Raw genomic sequence first — 21,628 nt, 5'->3', positions numbered from 1 at the left:
CATACCCTGCAGGGAGCAGCACTGGAATAGGCAGTCTGAGCAGGGGGGGGCAGCAGTGGCTGCTATGGTCCCCGACAGCTGTTGGTGGCACTGGCGATATACTGGCCAGACGTCTGGAGGCTGCAGCTAGCAGGGTGAACGGTCGCCCGGGGCAGAGAAAGATGCTTCCACCTACTCATACCCCAGGGCCACCAGCCACCGGTATTCTACCTGGATGGTCTCCAGCCTCTGCTGCCAAAGCCAGCCCACTACCTCCTGACATGTTGGAGGTGGCGGTGGCGGACCAGAAGGAGTAGCTATATCAAGAAAAAAAGACAAATTGTAAACAGTGCTCTGTGCAAACACTTGTTTAAAATTAAATAGTTGGTGGAACAGTACCAGGTCATTGCTGGTCCCCTTGGGCCACTGGAATTTGATGTGATTAGGAGAGTCACAGGGCCATTATTTACCTATACATGCCTCACATATAAAGCACATACTATCTGGTTGAAACAATTAGAGCAGAATAATAACACCAGATTAAAAAAACTGAGAGATTTTCTTTTTCTTTTAAAGGCTTTCCCTGTGAAAAACAAAACAGACAATTTGTGTGGAAAAATACAAATAAATCACCTCTCATTAATGAGTAAGTCATTATACACTATGGAGTACATGTTGCTGTGCTAAATTAATGGAGGCATGCTAGCCAGTGTGTCGGGTACTTTGCTACTCTCTGGTGTCTACAGCTGGGACAGCTGTAATTGAGAATTATCTTACTTTATTTACAATGGGCCTACTCTTCTCTAAATGCCTTTTAAATTCTACCCTAACTCCAAAGAGGCAGAAGAATAACAAATAAGATACCACAACACAAACGTCATTCATAAAATCTGGATATACTGTCTGCTGTAAGTAGACGGTGGGAAAAATGATGTACTGCACTACAGGGAAAGGAATGTGATATGTAGATTGTTTTTGGTACATTCATCACAGAGTATGCAATACACTACACTTGAAATCAGGCACTTACTCCCTGACCTTGCCCACCACCACCAATTATTTCCAATAAATCTATTCACTTGGAAGTAGGTAAAGGAAACTTGACTTTCTCCACTGCAGGATAAGTTAGAGGAATTAGGCCGGGCAGGAAGAGCATTTGGTATAGAATAGGAGGGTGTCACTGATCATCATCATCTTCCTATTTGTTGGTTTATTCAGTAACTGTAGCTGATGAAAGTCAAAAAGAAAACATTTGAACAGGCATAAATCTGGTATGCGAAACCATGAAATATATAAGAATGAATCACTCTACATAGCCATAAAAATTTGGCACATGCCAAGAATGGATTTTTCAACTTTTTGGTAGGTTGGGACTGAATAAAGGAGTGAAGTACCAAGAGGTGAATGAGGGGCAAACTGAAGCACACCTTGTATTCGGTTTGCAATGCATTGAAATCTTTATAAGTGCAGCATTAACTGAAGCCGATGCAAATTGCACAGTCAACACAGCAGTCACTAACTTAAGCATTCTGCACTTAGATCATGGGTGGCAAAAATGCCATGGGCAGGGAGTGGGTGATGAATGATGGTGGAAGGGATACACATCTGCCTTGCTTAACAAATACAGTGAGTCAAGGGAGTACACCAAAATGTAAAACCCCCCCATATTGAACCATTGCTTTGATAATCATAAAACCAAGTAAGCAAGGTAGGTGAGCATGCCCCTCTCCCGAAGAGCTCCCTTGTTTCTTTGTTCAAGCAATTATTCATTCATCCGGTCATTCTTCTATATATCCACCTATTGATAACCACATGATTCAAGCCTTACTTTCTCTTATCCAATCTTTCACCAACACTCCCAATTCATATTATCCATTTATATATCCATCCATTCAGTAACAACCCTTTCAACCATCCTTTCACCCATCCATCTATTTACCCAATACCCACCCACACATCTTTTTACCCACCCATGCATCCTTTCACTCATATACTAGTTCACCAATCCTTTCTTTTAATCTCCTGTTCTTTCCAGTTTCCATCAACCCATCATTTTTAGGGTTCATTATGTGAGTTTTTGAAGAGTTGCAGATGGAAGAGGCTATAAGAACTGAACAACTGCTGTCGCTTCTAAAGCGGGGGTTCACGATCATGAGTCTCACTAGTCATGACACCCTTGTAGCTAGTGAGTATAACAGTAATTGTCAATAAGCAAGTAATGTGGCTTCTAAGCACCCATCCCTGCTGCCACTGTACCTCCCCCGCCAACTGCCTCTGTAGCACTGGTGGACTATGTGGATAGAAAATAACATTACATTTCTTTTAGCTGCCAGATACTCTGCCTCTTATTTTTACAAATACAACCGCAATATATCACTACAGTACAGTCAGCAGTATCACCTATCAAAAATATCACTCTGGGCATTTTGTTGGTTGACAATGTTAGAAAACCCAGGAAGTCAAGCGAACCAAAAATGTTTTGTTATGGAGGGGCAAAGCTATAGCCTATGACGATGACTCTGAGTCACGGAAACACAATGAAGGGGTGGAATGATGGTCAATGAAGGACATATGGTGTTGGTTGGCAAATGCAATGGGGACCTCATACTTTCGAGCCAGTCTGCACTGTCATGGAAACCGTTGGTACACTGCATAAATTAATTACAGCACAACATGGGGGCCTGACCATGGCCACTCACCTTGTTAACTGTTAGAACATGAGCAAGAATAGCAAAGCCTTCTCAACCAAGATGCGTACTGAATATTATAATACTAGGGGGCATATTATCAAGCCTGTGCGCTAAAATTATCGCCGCTTTATCGGCCGAAAACGGCCGATAAAGCGGCGATTATGGGCTTGATAATATGCTCTGTGGAATTCCAATCGAAGCCCATGTTAGATGTCTTCACATCTAACATGGGCTTCGATTGGAATTCCATAGAGCATATTATCAAGCCCATTATCGCAGCTTTATCGGCCGTTTTCGGCCGATAAAGCGGCGATAATTTTAGCGCACAGGCTTGATAATATGCCCCTAGGTTATTTGGAGCTGAAATCTTCACAGTAGACGGTCGAGTACCAAAAATCTGCTCTTAGTCCTACAGTACCACAAGATATATAGCAGAGAGGTAATGCTTAATAACAAAGCTCAAGGAAACTATAGACTAATACAGACAGGAGAAAGTCAACTACCAAAAATAACCCCATGAAATAAGGGAAAAAAGGATAATGCAGGGAGAACAAGAATTAAACAAACATTTGATAGGTGTGTTAGAAAGAAAAGGAGACATCACAAAACAAATGAACAAGCCAAAATGAAAAGTAGTATAATAGTGGGCAGAGGTAAAAGTTAGAGAAATAATAATAATAAATAATAGGACTTATTGGGATGAGCAGAGCCATCGGCAGCAGCACTGGTGGTTAACGCCTCCTCGCCAGCTCCCGGACCTGCCTCCGAGCTGTCCCGCTTCTTCTTGCCCTTAGGTGGTGGTATAACAAAAAAAGGATAAAAATACATTAGTGGTACAGTTAATCTCCCCAACAATATTATGTAAGGCAAACGCAGTATCATTGTACTTTCTAAACCAGATCGCCTATAGTACTGGTATCGACTATTGAGTTGGCCATACTAATCCTAAAATCCCTTTTCCAAATTTCATTAAGAAAAACTACATCTTGAACTAATGCATTGCAATGAATGATCTTTGAATCTATTCTCATTTCTCAACCCCCTTGATGGACCAACTCAGTGTCCCTTTTTTGCAATGTATACATGCATACTACACATCCCTGTGAGATTACTTGGGACTGTACGAGCTACATAAAGAAAGTCACAGAGAACGCTAATTCACTGACATCACTAATTCACTATGGTAGCAGGAGAACAGAAGAATCTGCAATGGCTTCCTAAATAATCAGCCAAAACAAGCGCTGATGAGTCCAATTAGGTAGCGCAGAACCTGGCTAGATCAAACTGCATAACGTAATATTCTTAACATACTCTTAACTTACCTCTGAGTGTGAGCAGCATGCTAGTCAGATTTTTTTTAACATTGTAGAACACAAACACAACAGATAATTACTCAATGAGCATCACAATCTCCATTCAAAGCAGGTCAAGCTGGTACTGATTGCGGTCTATTGTATCTGCCCAATTGATCTGCCGCACACACCAGTGCACTCTCCCCCAATGTAGCCAAGGTTCCTGCAGTGGGTACCCGATTCCAAACCTGCCACCTGCTGCCAGCATGGAGGGGATGTAGCACTGCACACAAAAAACTATTGCTGCCACCTCTGCCTCACATGATTTTGAGTGGAACTGCACCCCTTTGAAGTACCACCGACTGCAAGGTAGGCAGTTGCTTGTTGTTAAGGGGGGCCTGGCGCCTCTGCTCTCCAACTCGCTGCTCTGCCATGGTGCTGGCTGGGGGAAAAAGAAAAGAATCAGGAAAAGGTAAAGGTAAAGGTAAAGGAGGTAAGGAAGGAAGGAATGGGAAAGTAAATGGAAACATTTTGAAAGTACAAAAAAGTCATGAAAAAATAACAAAAAATTTAAAATACACAAACGCAAAGGCATACACTAATATAATAAATAAAAATGAGGAGTAGATACATTTGATAGGGTAAGGACTGAAACAATTAGGCAAGGATTGAAAAAACAGGCCCAGCACCATGAACAGAACAGAAAACAATATGGCCGCTCCCATACAAACTACATGGTGTTGTTTGTGCGCAGTTTCTGGCACGAGAACGCTCTTCGTACTGCTTACCATGTAAAAGTTCACGTGAATAGGCAAAGTGAGCAGCTCAGCCCGCTCGTGGAACTCTGAGTAGCACAAATTAGTTTTTTGGGGCACTTCGTGGAGTTCTGTGTGGTGCAACTCCACAAACTCCACCCAGGCCTAGAAGAAACCCTTTTTCCCTTGTTCCCACCCAGAGGTGTGTCCCCTATCCCGCTCCTTTATGTTCACTCAAAGCTGGTTCTGGGGTTGCCCCTCTCCCACTTGGTTTGTAGTCAGTCTGTCTAGGGGGACAGAGGTTTGCCTTCCCCAGGTCTCACCTTACATTTGCTTGTCAAAGTACAGGGAGATAATAAAGTTCCTAGGTTTGCCCCTCACTGGGCTTCCTGCAAGGGGTAGAAAAATACCTCTCTATACCCAGGTCATTGTTTCTGCTCTGTGGGCAGTTTCCACACCCTAGTAAGGTCAAGTACTGGCTGGCCAGCTGTCAGAAGGCTAATGCGAATTAGCCAACTGAGGGTTAAGGCAAGAGAAATGTAACTTTCTAATATTTACTGTTCCTAAAAATTTCAAAAAAATCCAACTTTTCCATTTAATTTGATTTTAATCTATATTAAAATATAGTCTTTAAATTACCTTTGTAGTTGTTTCCAGTACAATTTTACAAATTAAAGTTTAATAATTTGTACTTTGATGTTTTCTAGGATTCAGCCAAAATATTGTCAATGAAAATAGCTGTTTGGAGCTAATCACTGGATGAACATGCCAACTATAATTTGGCACATCTTCCACTTTTTCACATTGCCCATTCTATCTTGTGGGCAATGCGGTGTACTCAGGGCTGACGTTAATATTTAAAAGCAGTGTTTCCCACCTGTCAAAAAGGTTTATTTTGAAACATTTACACCTTTAAAAAGGTTTATTCTGACACAGGTTTAACAGCAGATTTTTAGTTTGCTACTATCATGCTGTGCATTGTCTGCCTAGAACCATGTTTTTCCAGGCCTACTCTTTGGATGGCACAATAAGGTGCTGCAGTCCATAGGTGGCATTTAACTGCCAGGCCTTATTGAATTTACTACATCATATCCTCGGCTCTTGTAGGCAAGTTATATAGGTCAATTAGGGTAAGCCAATTTATTCATGTGTAAAGGGGAGCACAGTGCACACAGTCCTAATTTCAGCAAAACTACTGTCAAGAAAAAGGTGAATTATCTGGGGTGAACATGCAGAGAAGGCGAATTTGCTATAGTACTGAAATGGGTCTGTGGTTGATGGCCATCTTGAATGAAGTCTCGCATAAGAAAAGGAATGTATCTTCTTACATAAATCTGTGTCCATTGCTGACATGAAACCAAAACATTCTCCCCAATGCCTCTCAGAGGTGTGAGTGTCCTGATAATGGGGGAAATCAGGAAACATATCAACTTGTATAAACAGACTGGATGATTAGCACCACAGTAAGCTTTGAAAGGCACAGGAGATAACATGGCAATTAACTGAGGCTTAGCTCCAGATAGTTCCAGAGGTGACTGTTCTGGTCTTTTGGAGTGAGTGTGTAGGCTTTCCGGCCGTTGCTTTCATCTTTCAATAGACAGGGTCTTTTGCTCATAAATGACCACCACTTCAAAATCCAACAATGGGGAATGACAAATGGCCTCCATGACATATTCAGACCTCAAATACTCATTACTCACTAGAGCACTGTTTATAGGGTAATCTTGTTATTGTGCTCATAAACTTTGTCTATAGGGCAGTAAGTCTCCTCTTGTTCCCTTGTCACCTTCAATTTCCAAAGGAAATGCTAGGAAAGCTTCACCTTCTGCATTTCTTGTGTAGCAGGTGATTGGCCTTATGCTAACTTCGCGTTTGCATAGACATTCTACATTCAATTCGCTCAGGGGTATCAGCCCCAAAGGCAGATGTACACTTTTTCTTCTTCTATAGATTCCGCCATGAACTAATACCCAGATAATGACCTACGATGCTCAGGTACAAAGGTGGAACTCAATGCCATGGTCCTGGACACCCAAATAATATATGGATTGGTTTACACAGGTGAAGGTAATTTTAAAATCATATGATTATCGAATTGGACCCGTGAGGGTCTCAAGGTGCTGAGGGGAGTGGGGGGGGGTGCTGCTACTGTACGAAGAGCCAGGTCATGAGGAGTCTTCTGGAGGCGAGTAGGTCTTGAGTCTGCCGTATGTGGGTAGGGAGGGTGTTTCAGGTCTTGGCGGCGAGGTAGGAGAAGGATCAGCCGCCGAAGGTCGTATGTTGGATGTGGGGGACTGCAGCGAGGGCAAGGCTGGTGGAGCGGAGCTGGCGGGTGGCGGTGTGGAAGCTGAGTCTACTGTTCAGGTAGGCTGGTCCTGCGTTGTGGAGTGCTTTGTGTGCGTGGGTGAGGAGCTTGAAGGTGATCCTCTTGTCGACGGGGAGCCAGTGTAGGTTTCCCAGGTGGGGGGTGTTGTGGCTGCGGCGGGGGACGTTGATGATCAGTCGGGCGGAGGTGTTTTGGATGCGTTGTAGTCATCGTAGGTGTTTGGCAGGGATTCCTGTGCAGAGTCCGTTGCCGGAGTCCAGTCTGCTGCTGACGAGGGCATGTGTCACCATTCTTCTTGTTTCTGTCATCCTGCGGAGGGTGTTGTAGCAGGAGGGTGTTGTAGCAGGAGGAGAAGACGGTGTTGACCTGTTTAGACATGGAGAGAGAGAAGTCGAGGATGAATCCTAGGTTGCCTGCATGGTCGGTGGGTGTTGGTGCTGTTCCCATTATGGTCGGCCACCAGGAGTCGTCCCAGGCTTAGGGGGTGGTCCGAGCATGAGGATGAGGACCTCTGTCATGTCCGAGTTCAGCTTCAGACGGCTGCTCCTCATCCAGTGGGCGACGGCCTTCATTCCCTCGTGAAGGTTGGTTTTGGCAGTGTGTGGGTCCTTGGTGAGGGAGAGGATGAGCTGGGTGTCGTCTGCGTAGGAGATGATATTGAGGTCATGATGGCGGGCCACTTGTGCGAGGGGGGCCATGTAGACGTTGAACAGCGTCGGGCTGAGGGATGAGCCCTGGGGGATGCCGCAGATGATGTCGGTGGCTTTGGATCGAAACGGTGGGAGGCGGACTCTCTGGGTTCTGCCTGAGAGGAAGACGTGGTCCAGTCAAGGGCCTTCTCTTGGATTCTGGCTTCTAGAAGGCTTGTTTTAGAGTGCAATGGCATACCGTGTCGAAGGCGGCTGACAGGTCCAGTAGGATGAGGGCTGATAATTTGTCGTTGTCTAGTCGGTGCCTATGTCGTCTGTGGCGGCGATGAAGGCTGTCTCAGTGCTGTAGTTGCATCTGAATCCGGACTGGGACGGGTCTAAGATGTTGTCTTCCAGGTGGCGGGCCAATTACATGTTGATGATTTTCTCGATGACCTTTGCCGGGAACGGGAGCAGGGAGATGGGCCGGAAGTTTTGAGGTCCTTGGGGTCCGCTTTGGGCTTCTTGAGGAGGGCGTTGATTTCGGCGTCCTTCCAGCTTTCCGGGAATGTCGCTGTTTTGATGACCTTCCGTAGTTGGGGTGCGATGGCTGCGTCTGCTTTGTTGAATACGTGGTGTGGGCATGGGTCTGACGGAGATCCTGAGTGGATGGAGTTCATGACCTTGCGTATCTCATCGTCGTTGACATTAGACCAGGAGGTCAGGCGATTGCCGCTGGTGGTGTTCACAGGGGAGGTGGCTTCTGGCATAGTCAGGCGGTCGTGGTGTTGAAGCTGTCATGGATGTCAGCGATCTTGCGGTGGAAGAAGATGGCTAGTGAGACACACAGTTCTTGTGAGGGCGGGATGTCGTTGGTGTTGGCGCTGGGGTTGGAGAGTTCCTTTACAATGCTGAAGAGCCCTTTGCTGTCTTGTGCATTGTTGTCCAAGCGGTTTTTGAAGGAGGATCTCTTGGCTAGTCTGATGAAGTGGTAATGTCTACGGGTGGCGTCCTTGTGGTCTGCATGGTTGTCCGATGTGCGTTCGTGGAGCCATGTCTTCTCCAGTTTCCGGCATGCATGTTTGGAGGTCTGAAGCTCGTTGGTGAACCAGGTGGCTCTCTTGCTGGCGTGGCTGTTGGAGGGTTTCCAACATTATACACTCCACTTCCAGTAATAAGTCTTCTTGTTTCTTTCTGAAAGTGGGAACAAACTGATATTTTACTCAAGCCTGGTTGATATACATGCAAGTATCTTCTGAGTTCAGAAGTGCTGGCACTTCCAGACAGTGCCCCAAATCCACTTATACAAAGTAGTGAACTTCCTGAAATGACAACTAACATTGACGTAGTATCACCCAACATCCTATCTGGATGGTTGGACATGTCCTTGCAGACTATAATAAAGACAAAGTACTTAATTTTTTTTTTGACAAATACAGGAATCGGTCGGTATGAGTCATTCTAATACAATAAAAATTATCACAGAAAAATCATGACATATTAGAATATTACAGAAATCAAGACAAAACATTTTACACCAAACAAATCTTAACAAGGTATATTATGAGCAATCAGAAAAGAAAAAAAGAGCAGAAAATATAAGACACATCACATTGAAGTATGGAGCAATACAAATTAGGACATTTAACTTGATTCTGCCATATGACACAGGAGAGAAGATGGAACCCTGTTTTACGACTCAAGATACTGTGTGACTGAGCCTCATATTTGTTCTCCAAGTTTCTTTTTCCATGTACCCTTAGGAGCATAGAGACTATGTTCCATGTTATGAATTACAAAAAACCTAGACAGTCATTCCACGAATGAAGGTGGTTCCTGTTGTAGCCAGAATGATACAATACATAGTCTGTAAACAGCTGTCGCTACAAATATTAATTTAGCATGCTGCTTCGCAGTTCCGATATCCAGTGAACCCATTTCTACCCCCAAAAGAATCTGTGTTGCAGACAATTGAATTAGATTACCTACAATTTCCGATAAACATCTGTCTATCTGTGACAAGAGGGGTGCCAAAGATGAGCACGCAAAAAAGATATGTATATCATTTGCGGAAATATAACCGCAGCTGAAACATTTCCCTATCGCATCCCCAGGCCATTTAGACACCTTGTCAGGTGTGTAATATAAATTAAAGAGTGATTTAAAGTGTTGGGCAGAGAGATTTGCAGACAGGAATAAATCTTTTGCCATTCCCAAAGAAGTTTCAATTTGAATATCCTGTTTGTCTAATTTAGCCCCCCATATAAGATTCTGCTGCTCAATATCATTAGCTTTAGTTTAACATCAAATTGTATAAAATGCCAAGCTTTGCCCCTCTTGTATTACCCTCGATCAGGGGATTTGGTTGAAAAGAAATGCCACTGTTTTCTAAATACGCCCTGATCTGCAGATATTTAAAGAAATTCTCTCTGGGGAGCAGATATTGTGTCTGTAGATGTTCAAATAATTTGAGAATACCATCAGAATACAAATCTCCCACCACTCTAATTCCTCTCCCTTTCCAATTATATGCCACTCTGTCCCATAAATCAACTGGTAGGAATATTGGCAATACCAACGGCGTATAATATGAAATTTTCTCGAAACCAAACATATCCCTAACTGCTCGCCAAACCTTATATGCTGCTTCTAAAGTCTTGAACCGCGTTCGCTTATAATAACTCCATTCCAAATACAGAAATAAGAAATTTTTTGCTTTTACCCCCAATAGCATTTGATATATCGAGGGGCATTCTGCAAGCTGCGCGGGTGCTGCCCCTATCAGCAAAATGCCCATCCCTTGTAGCCTACATGCATAATAATATAGTACAAAGTCCGGTACCGACCATCCTCCTAGCTCTTTTGGCAACATCATAAAGTGCCTAGCCCGTCGTGCTTTCCGCCCTGACCACATGAAACTCATACAGGTTGCTTGCAGTTGTGCCAAGCTGGCCTTAGGGACCTCCAAGGGTATACAACGAAAAAGATATAACATTTGCGGAAGTATCATCATTTTTAATAGATTACATTGCCCCACTAGGGAGAGGTGTAAACATTCGGCACGATCTGATTGTTTCTTTACTCCGCCCAAAAGTTGATCCCAATTTGCTTTGACCAGAGTGGTTGTACATGTTCGTAATTTAACACCCAAATACACAATTCTTGACACAACCTTGGATCAACATAATTCGGGATATTTGCACTTAGTAACTGAGTCTTGGCAGATTTCAGCTTATAGCGAGATGACCTACCGAAAGCTGTAGCCAGTTGTTCGATTGCCAGCATCGCTACAGCTGGATTCGGCGTGACCACGGCCACGTCGTCTGCATATGCTAGTACCTTAAATTGGTAAGACCGTATAAGTAAAGGAGGTATACTCGAGCTAGATTCTAGCATCCTTAAAAAAGGTTCGATGTATATAGAAAAAAAAAGAGGGGAGCAAGGGCAACCTCTATTAATTTCTACCTCAGCCGACTCGATTCCCATAGTATTGATACGGGTGACAGGCCGATGATACAGTGTCTGTAATGATTTAATAACATGTGGTCCAAAGCCTCAGCTCCTCATAACATCCCATAAAAAGCACGAATGTAACGCGGTCAAAAGCCTTCTCGGCATCTAGTAAAATTAAACAAAATGGTTCCCGAGTAACTTTCACATAATCAAGAAAAGTAATCACACGATTAACGTGGTTTGTTTTACTGCGTTGAGGGATAAATCCATGCTGTCTTGTTGATACTATTCCTGAGATGACTAAAGTTTTCCCATCTCCAATTAAAAGCGAGATGGACTTATATGATCCAGGTCTATTTGCTGGCTTGCCCTTTTTATGGAACACTACTGTAGACGCCTCATTCCATGTTTTAGGGGCTGCACCTTTCTGTGCCTCTAACATTGTTACCAAAAGATCTGTCTTTAGAACGGGGAAAAAGGTTTTATATATTTCCGACGGCAGCTTATCTGGCCCCGCCGCCTTCCCTAACGCTAACCCATTTACTGCCTTTTCAAGTTCTTCTGATGAAATGGAAGCCTCTAATAGTTCGATCTCATCCGCCAAAAGATCCCGCGTACAATATTGAGTGATCAAAGGGACAGCCCCTACCTCATCATATGCGTCATTTTGGTATAAGGTCTCATAAAACTGTCTAAATACCTCCAAGATTCCCTGATCATCCTTAACAGAATCACCATTCACATCTAGTACTTCGTCTATACTCTGGGCTGTCTCCCTTGATCTAACTTTTTGGGCGAGGCATCTGCCAATTGCCTCGCCATACTCATAATGAATTTGCTTCTTAATATAAAAATGTTTTGCTGCCTCTTTAGACCAACTCAAATTTAGGCTTGCCTTAAGCCGTGACACTGCCGTAACCTGGTGTGTTGGGTCTGTCCCAGCCTGTATACTTTGCATGAGAACTTCCTCAGCTGTTATCAGCTCCTGATACAGTTCTTTTGTTTTAGCTGTCTGCTTTTTTTGATTATATAAACCGAAACTCAGCCCCTTTCCTCGAAAGGCGACTTTGAATCAGTCCCACACTCCTCCCACACTGCTACTCCCTCGGTTAATATTAAAAAAAATATTATCCATTGTTTCATATGGTCAATAAATTGCTGTTCCACTAATAGTTTGCGATCAAAAGAGAAGGCCCTTGGCCGCATAGTTGATGCTATACTACTTGGACAAAACTACTGGCCCATGGTCCGAGGTGACTCTAGGATATACTTGTATCATTGCCTGATTTAACAATGCTTGAGAAGTAAAAAAATAGTCTAAGCGGACCAGCGTCCAATGGGGAAAAGAAAAAAAAGTATATCCAGGTGCCATCCCCCTTAAAAAGGCCCACGCATCCACTAGCCCAGGATCACCCGTTAATGCCTGCAATGCTTTAAACACACGCTGCTTCCTGCCAATACACTTCAAGTGTTCGTTGTTTAGGATATTAGGTGGTAAGTTTATATTAAAGTCCCCACACAGGATCAATGGTGTGGGCCAAGTTGCTAATTCAACATTCAAATACTCAAATCAAATTGTCTTTATTCGGATTTCCGTAATTTTTGAAATTTCATGAAAGTACATAAGATACATTGCAACTTTTACATAAATAATTAAAAAATGATAAAAAGCGATTTGAATTTTACACAGCTTTTAAAAACTAATTATACATGAATGTACGAATGAAAGTTTTTAAATATTATACATTTATAAGAAGCTACTTTAGCCTACGCTTAAAAATTAGTCACAAAGCACTCAACTCATACTAGTGTCATCACAGGATACTATGGGCGAACAAACATCATAGGTTGCGATGATGGCTAACACAGAATTTGAAAAAACAGACTAGGGATTTAGCAATCAATTCATGTTCCAAGTGCTGGAGAACCAGATATGCTGGGCGGCACTGCCGCAACCCCATTACCCTCAGAATAGGAACAACCCACCTCTTGCGTGGAGCCGTATAAAACTTACAAAAAAATACCACATGAATGGTAGATTGTAGGGAGGTGGAATCACAGGGACAGGGGCATAGGTTTGGGGACCAATCATTTTGAAGAGGAAAGGAAAGCAAACGATGTAGCAAATTAAATCTAAAGCGGGTCAACAGAAATTTCCCATATTGATTAAACTGATGTTTTCCCGGCCTCCTCCGATAGGCGCAATTCGCTCAAGTGTGACAGGCAAGCTGTTCTTAGTTCAGATTTTGTTATGTCTGCTATTGCGGGGGGATCGTCGAAGTATTTCTCAAGGCGCATGTCCGTAAAAAATGTCTTAACATAGGCCAGCCAATTGATCCTCATCATGTTATCAAGCTTCAGACAATCCTGCACAATTGCCCTTGTCAGATGACACTGATCCATAACCCAAATTCGCCGCCACAACATAAGTGGTCGAATTTTTATTATATCCGAGAGGTAATCTAATCCCAGTTCGTTATGGCATCCGTATGTAGTCGCGCTTCTCGGCAGTGATAGCAAGTACCTTAGAAAAGAGTTCTCAATTAATTGTAGCTGGTCCGTATTAGCTTCTCCCCAGACCCCTGTCCCATAAGTTGCTGCGCTTATACACTTTGCCTTATATATTTTAATCATTTCTGATGGTGGTTTTTTCCATAGATTTTGCGCAAAGGATTTGAGCGCTGTTACAGTTCTGAGAAATACTAGCTTACGAGATTTAATAGCTTCCCTCCATTTAAACTTATTATCAAATAAAATTCCTAGATAAGGATATGTTAATGTTTGTTCAAGGGGCACTTTGTTGACACAAATTGTCTTCGGGTTTCTGTGTTTTGAGCCAGCATGCATTACATAAGTTTTTTTAATGTTTATTTTTAAGTTCAGGCCAGCCATGAATGAACAATACTTGTCCAGGACCCGTTGAAGCTGTACTTCGGTTCGGGCCAGGAGAACCGCATCGTCGGCATATAAATGGCTGGAATATGCCGACGACCGATGGCTGGAAGGTCATCCGTGCCCTCAAGTAGAGCAGCCTCAAGCCCATTTGTGTACAGGGTAAAAAGGAAGGGGGCCAGAACACACCCTTGTCTGATCCCCTTCTCTACCCGAAAGCTATCCGTTAACTGGCCATTGGTTCCGTATCTAACTCTCCCTGTAGCCCCCGTATACAGCTCTCGCTACAATCGATGGATCAATGCCCATCTGTAGTATGATTGTCCACAGCCTTGAGTGCACAACGCAATCAAAGGCTGCGGACAAATCAACATATACCATATGGAGAGAGGCACCTTTAGCATGTACATATTTCTCAGCCAGGAGCGTCAGATTCAGTGCCTGGTCCACCGTACCCAGTCCCACCCTGAACCCGTATTGCAAATCCGAGATCACATTTTGTTGATTTGTCCACTCCTGCAGTCGCTCGAGAAGAATACGTCCAGCCATCTTCCCGAGCGAGTCCAGGAGTGAAATGGGTCTATAAGTAATCAAGCGTTGTTGCTTCATCTAAGTTTGCCCCATATACTACACAAATCGTAAATTTAACATGACCCACAAGACATTCTGCGATTGCCCATTGACCTAACCCATCTGATAATATCCTACCAGTATTGGCTATGTGTTTTTTGGCAAGAATTGCTACTCCTCTTGCAGAACCGGAGTATTTAGTACAGGTAATTAAATTAAATCCTAATTCTTCTAGTATTTGTCTCTTTGACCATACTATGTGAGTCTCATGCAGACATACTATATCACATGTAAGCGCTCGTAATTCCTGTGCAACCCGTCGTCGTTTCTCCAATGAGTTCAACCCCCTCACATTCAACGTGCCTACTCTAATCCCCCTGCCTGCCATCGAGCCTTATCTGATTTTTTCCATTTGTCCCCAATTCAATCAAAAAAGCATTACTGACTGCTTTATCAAAAAGACTCTTTCCCAACCTTGCTTCATGTATTATTTAAAGACAAAGTACTTAATAATGTTGATAAGCATGCTCTTAAACTGAAAGAATTTCCTCTAATGGTTTCGATTTCCATAAGTTCTTTAGGCGAAGTCGGAGAAAAGTCTGTTACTGTACTGTTACTGGGCCAGGTTGACGGATTACTGCAGATCCAGGTTATCTGAAGATGCACTTTATTTATGTGTTCTTTTTTCTTTTTCTTTTTCTTTGATTCTGTACTCTATCTGCAAGATTAGGTCAGGCTATTCCTTCAAAGAAGCAGAATGGGGGACTGGTGGTAACTAATCTTTATTCCTTTTTGGAGTCCTCTTCTGAGAAGTGCCACTTGGGTCCTTTGAACTGAAACAGTATCTTTAACTAGTGGGTTAAACTAACTAACATATTTTCAATAGTGCCTTGTTGGAAATCCCAAACTGCTTCTGCTGAATCATTGGCAACAGGGCAAACAAGCATGTTAAAACATTGCCAGGGAGTGTGAAGCGACCAGAAATTTTTTTGTGTCACATACTGACAAGGACTAGACATAGTGGCAGTTCCTTCACCTCTTTTTCAGAAGCTCTGAGACAACGGTGACCCCTCCCAGCAGCCACACTGTCTGGCCCATATAAAACATTGAATAGAATGAGGATTACCGCTGGAAAGTAATGCATGATAGGAGGAAAAAGCCCTGGGGCACAAAAAGTCTCACAGTGCTGAGCTCCAATAAAGAACAATTCTTGCAAAACTAAAATGTTGCATACTGGTAAGATCAAGAGCTAGATCTGTCCAGAACTGATGCAGACGTGGAGCTGGTACAGAGATGGATGAGAATTAGAGCATGCAGGCTTGGAGCAGAACTGGGGCTGTTACAGAGCAAGAACAGGAGCAGATCAGAAGCTGAAAAGACTGTTGCAGAACAGGAGCAAGGAACCCAGCAGCAGCAGCAGCACGCCAGAGGTTGAACAGGAAGCACAGACAAGAGGCTGGTTTATGAAAGAGAACTACACATCAGAAAGGGTTATACTAGAATGGTGTTGATGTCTGGCAGCTGTAAGAAATCAGGTAATTAGTTGACAAGTGTGAAACCCCCACTCAAATAATAAACACAATATTTGTCAAGATGAACCACAAATGTTGCTAAGTACACCTGTGCTTAAACTTCTGGTAACTTGTCACAAAGTAGTCAGCCTTAACTTTGTAATGCATAAGTATTTATGCAGCACTCAAACAGTAGTAAAGTGAAAAAACAACACAAGATAAATCCTGAAACAATTTAGAAATATAGAGGATATTTAAATAAATAAAATGACACCAAAACAACAGAAATCAAATCTGTAGTGTTTTGCAATTTTAAAGTAGTAAATAGCGCCAACTGTGAGTATCTGATCATGCTGGAACGGGACAAAGTCACAAGTTCAATGCTAACTACAATGGAGTGCCGGTTCGGTACGGGCCAGGTGCGACTCGCTGTGAGTTTTATCTATTGTCCTTAATGAGGGAGCTGCACAGTGCTGCAATAAGAATCTCTGCATCATGCTCCATCGGGTCCATCGAGCCATCAAATAGGAGCTCTGAGGTGCTATGATGCAAAGCCCTTGCATCGTCTTGGATCATTCAGCTTTGGGACCAATGCAGATGTGATCAGTAGCTGCACAGTGATGCAATGCAAGGCCCTGTGTCAGTCTGCACCATGCTATGTCTAATATGGCGAAACCTTCAGTTGCACAGGAAATAGCATACTCTAACTTCAGTGAAGGGTCCAGTACCCTGAGACAAGCAATTGGGGGTGCAGGATCCACCGTCACAGAGGCCAGCAGAGTAGACCAAGCCTGGTCCAGTTGGGCCTGGTCATCTGGTAAGTCAATGAGGCCTCTGAAAGTGTATTGTGTCCCAGTAGCTCAAACAGGAGGCCAGTCAATTGACTCTTAAAGTCACTTTTGGTTTCCTGGGTTCAAGAGAAGCATGTCCAGTCTTACTTCTTCAGGCAGCAGGCAGTCCTTCTTCTGAAACTTCTACAAGTCCAAGAGTGTTCTGATGACAGGTTCCCCGGGGTGCCACTTTTACACCCAGTGCAAGCCTGTGTGTGAGAGTTCCTCTCTGCCTACACCTAAGCTTGGTCTGATCAGTTCCTCTGCTTCCCATGGGTTTGACTCCAAACTGTCAGAGGGGACAAAGTGCAGGGAGCCCCAGGTGTAAGCTGTATTTACTAGTGATAGTGCTGGCAGCTTCAGAAGTCAGGAAGAGATGAGCACATCCCAGGGTACAGTCCTTAAGTTCACCCTGCTCAGGTGAGGAACACCCAAGAACCTTTTATCCCATGTCTGGAAGAAATACACATCACACCACAGGAGAGACAATAGCAGTCATTTGCGCCGGGGCAATGGCAGAAAGGGACATTTGGTTCAAGTAGTAAAATGACTACTGTCTCAACATGAAAGAACAACAGAACAGCTGTATTGAACTCAATTTTCACAGAATAAACAGTGTACACAACAGAAACAAACAGAATTCAATTACAATGTGAACCCTCTGAGGCGGTTCTACCCCACCGCCTGTTCAAAATTAAAAAGGAGAACTACAACAACATTTTTAGACGGAAAGTGCACTACTTTCAGCACTTGACGGAGTGTCTAACAATTGTTATACTTCAGTTAGACCACTTTATAAACTATAAACATCATTTGAGTTCCAATTTAAGCAACACATTTGCAAATAAGAGTCCCAAAACAATTGTCCATGACACCGTGAATTCCTTACTTCATGAATTTGGGTTTATTCAAAATTGTATTTTTCCAAAACCAAAGTTCCTTTTATATGTCGATCATACATGTCAGGTGTGGGTCACATAAATCCTGATACATTTCGGGTGATAAGACCACCCTTCCTCAGGGAATCTACAAACAAATAATGATACCAATACATATGTATCTGATACAGTTACTTTGATGCATGTGGTTAATCAAAGGCGCCCTCCATCTTGTGAGGTAATTGTGTGTAGAAAATGTTAAATAGGTGAGAAAAAGCCCAAATTTTGCATGAGGCTGTAGGAAAAAAAATCATCGAAAACAACTGAACATGAAAGAAAAAGAGAAGTGTGAGAAGGAAGAAAGAAAAAGAACAGAATGAAAGGAAAACCTTATAGAACTATTGTGCTCTACTTATCTAAACAAGAGTGTCACCCTCTCAGTGAACATGCTTACCCCAACGCATGAGAATATTCCACGCAGTATTCCTGAGTTTTTTAAGTCATTGGGAATTGTCCATAAAAAGCTAACAGGGCATCATGCATTACTGTGACACAGCATGCAACCATAATAGAGGTGTCCTAAAAATATCCATAAGTACCTCCACTCCAGCTATCCTCTTGAGAAACGACTGAGGATTATCTCCAAATGGTACACAATGATGCTGATGACAATTCTTATGCCACAGGAGGAGGTTTATATCACACATAAAAATGGCGGGTTGCAATCTGCACGATTGAGGAGGCCCTGGAGGCACTGAGAATGCTGCCTTCCCTCAGACGAGAACAGTCCTAGTGGGCTGAGGTTTCCAATACACATGCTTCAGTCATGAGAAAGCACACAAACAAAAACTTCAAGGTGGATGCGACAGCGGAGTACCCACATCTGAAGAGGACTCTCTACCATGACTCTGTACTAGAGGGCTTTGGCTCGGACAGGGTTGCCCATGAACCCATTTGGGGCATGCCCTCTGCTCCCCACTGACAGTTGCCTTTCTTACCAAGGGATTGGCTGAGGGAGCGAGAGGGGCTCTACTTCTGAAAAATCTTTTATCTTATCCTGTATCCATTTACTAGTCCTGTATGTTGATCTCCAGGACCCGGATCTCGTCTGAGGCCTGGCTATTCCTAACTGATGTTAATTTCCCAGTCATGTCTTGTTTTCCTTTGTTGTTTGGTTCCTTTGCATGTTTGTTGACACACACCTTGGGTGTTGTAGGTGGTATGTTACTTGCTCTATATGTTCCTGTTCATGTTCCACAGGCAGATGGCGACACTCCACACAGCCTATTATAGTATCACTTATTGTCCCTTGCATCCCTTTGGGATGCAGCCAAGGCGGCTTTCCAGGGAGAGCTTATCTCCCACACTGCAACGTGTGAGCATGTGGCTAAACTTTACAATCAAGAACCTCGAGGCCCAGATTTCAAAAGCTAAGATGAAGCACAAGAATGGTGGTTCCCACAGGTCTCTGTGGCAGCTCTGTAGACTCTAGGAAGAGCTTGAGCAGGTCCTGATGAAGGAAGTAGCCAGGAGGCTACTATAATCAGCTGAACTTACTATGAGCGAGGATATGCTCCTGTCCCATAAGCTGCGCATACCAAAGACCTGCAATCATATCAGAGAGATTAGAGATGAGGAGGGCCAGCTGGACCAGGAGATGGTGGAGATTTTTGCAGTTTTCAGCAATACTACTCCACCTCATTTTGAACCCAAACCGTAGACCACGCCCCCAGACCTAACCCCCAAATTGTGCTTGCTCAAGGAGGATATCGCACAGGAGGAGGTCTGTCGGCAATAAACATTCTTCCCCACTGGAAGGCTTTAGACCCGATGGGTTCCTGTCCACCTTTTACAAGGAGTATGCTTCTTTATTAATGAAGCCCCTCACAAAGGTCTTCAACTCCTTTCTGGTGTCCAGGGACGATGATGGGGTCCAACCTTACTCTTGCTTTGAAGCCTATCATGCCCCCCACACACTACTGAACTGCGATATTAAAATATTCACAGTTCTTGTGTCCCAGCACCAGCCTATTTGTCCCATTGTGATCGCCCCTCAAAAACTGGGCTTCATCTGTCATTTGCAAACAAGCTAAAACAGGAGACTGATGGTGTCACTTATGGAAACGGTAGAACGTCACCGCCAACTATTGACCTGGATGCTGAGAAAGTATTTGATAGGGTAGACTGGGCAAACCTGTTTAGGATCTTGGATGAGACCCACCTGGACCCCAAAATGAAAGCCTTTATTAATGCCAACAACTCAAAAACACCCATCAAGCTAATAATTAATGGTGCATTCTCACACGCCATTCCCCTGGTGAGGGGAACAAGACATGGCTGTCCCTTTCCCCCCTTGTTTTTGCCTAGGCCATTGAGCCACAAGTGGCTAGGATTCAGACCAATCCAACCATCCACAGTGTGGAGGTAGGCAGCACAAAATAGCTTTTTTGCTGACGGCATACTCTGCTTCATAACCGAACCTGTCACCACAATTCCGGCATTACCAGAGAAGTTGGACTGCGTTGTTAGGCTTTAAAATAAATTACTCCATGTCCCAAGGCCTGGGGGTGGTGGACCCTCAGAGTACCCTTCATGTTCTCATCCTACAGGGGGGCTTTACATGGGCAAAGTCTTCTATCTAATACATGGGGATTTACAAACCAGCTTGAACAAGTGACCTATATGACTGCAATGTCCCTCCATTGCTCAATACCTTATTCAAAGACTTCTACCGCTGAGGCAAGTTAGAAATATGTTGGCTTATCTAGCCTCAAAATGAACATCATGCCTCAACACTTGTACATCTTACAGACTATCCCTCTTCTAATCCCTAAACCAACCCTATCCCTGACCCATAGCAAAATGCTTCTTTTGTTTGGGATGGTAAGTTCCTGAGAGTGGCCAAGTCTTCTTTGCCCCACCTCATGGCTGAGGGGGCTCTGGGTTTCATAGACATTGCAACGTATCCACTGGCAGCTCAGATACGCCATTCTCTCAACTGAAACCATGACCTGGAGGGCAAACTTTGAGTTCAGGTGGAAAAAGCTTTCTCTCCGTTCCTCTTTGGCAGACTTTTGTGGCTCCCCTCCTCGGCCTGGACAGACCTCCTTTCTCTCCTGTCACTGACAGCCAAACTGCTACAACACTGGTACATCGTACTCCATAAACATGCAATTCCCACTTACCCATTTCACTTGACACCTCTGGCCCATAACTCTGGCTTCCCTTGTGGTGAATCAGACTCTGTTCCTTTTTTTGGGGACTGAAGCTGGTCACTTGCCTTAAAAGACTTCCACAATATCGGGGACCTCTGGACACGGAGGGCCTCACTGAGAAATGTGCACTGGCCCATGTGGGACACTTGTAGGGTTGCATAGTAATTACACTGGAGGCAAGGGATCTGACCCATATAGAATCACAGAGCGGCACAATTCTGTACACTGAAAATATTTCTTGTATGGGAATCTCGTGACTGTATCACTATATTTTAGATCTCACCCCATCAAGAAACATGCCTATGTGTTGCAGTGGAAAAGGTAACTGGCTCAGGATATTACAGAGGAAACCTGGGGGATATCTGGCAGCAGGCTTCCAAATCTTCTATATGCGTACGCTAGAAAGAAAATGCTTACAAAATATTGACAAGCTGGTATCTCACACCTATGTGCCTTCAGAAGATGTTCGGAGGTTGTGAGCTGTGCTGGTAGGGCTGAACGGTTAGGGATACATTTCTACATACATGTAAGTCATGCCGAAGAATTTAAATGTTTTGGAATGAAATCATCCTTGCCCTCAGACCCACTTAGACCAGCTTAGGGGCGCT

Source organism: Lissotriton vulgaris, chromosome 4_1 (genome assembly GCF_964263255.1).
Source record: "Lissotriton vulgaris chromosome 4_1, aLisVul1.2, whole genome shotgun sequence".
In the NCBI taxonomy this organism is placed as follows: domain Eukaryota; kingdom Metazoa; phylum Chordata; class Amphibia; order Caudata; family Salamandridae; genus Lissotriton; species Lissotriton vulgaris.
Note: the sequence above shows the minus strand (reverse complement) of the source record.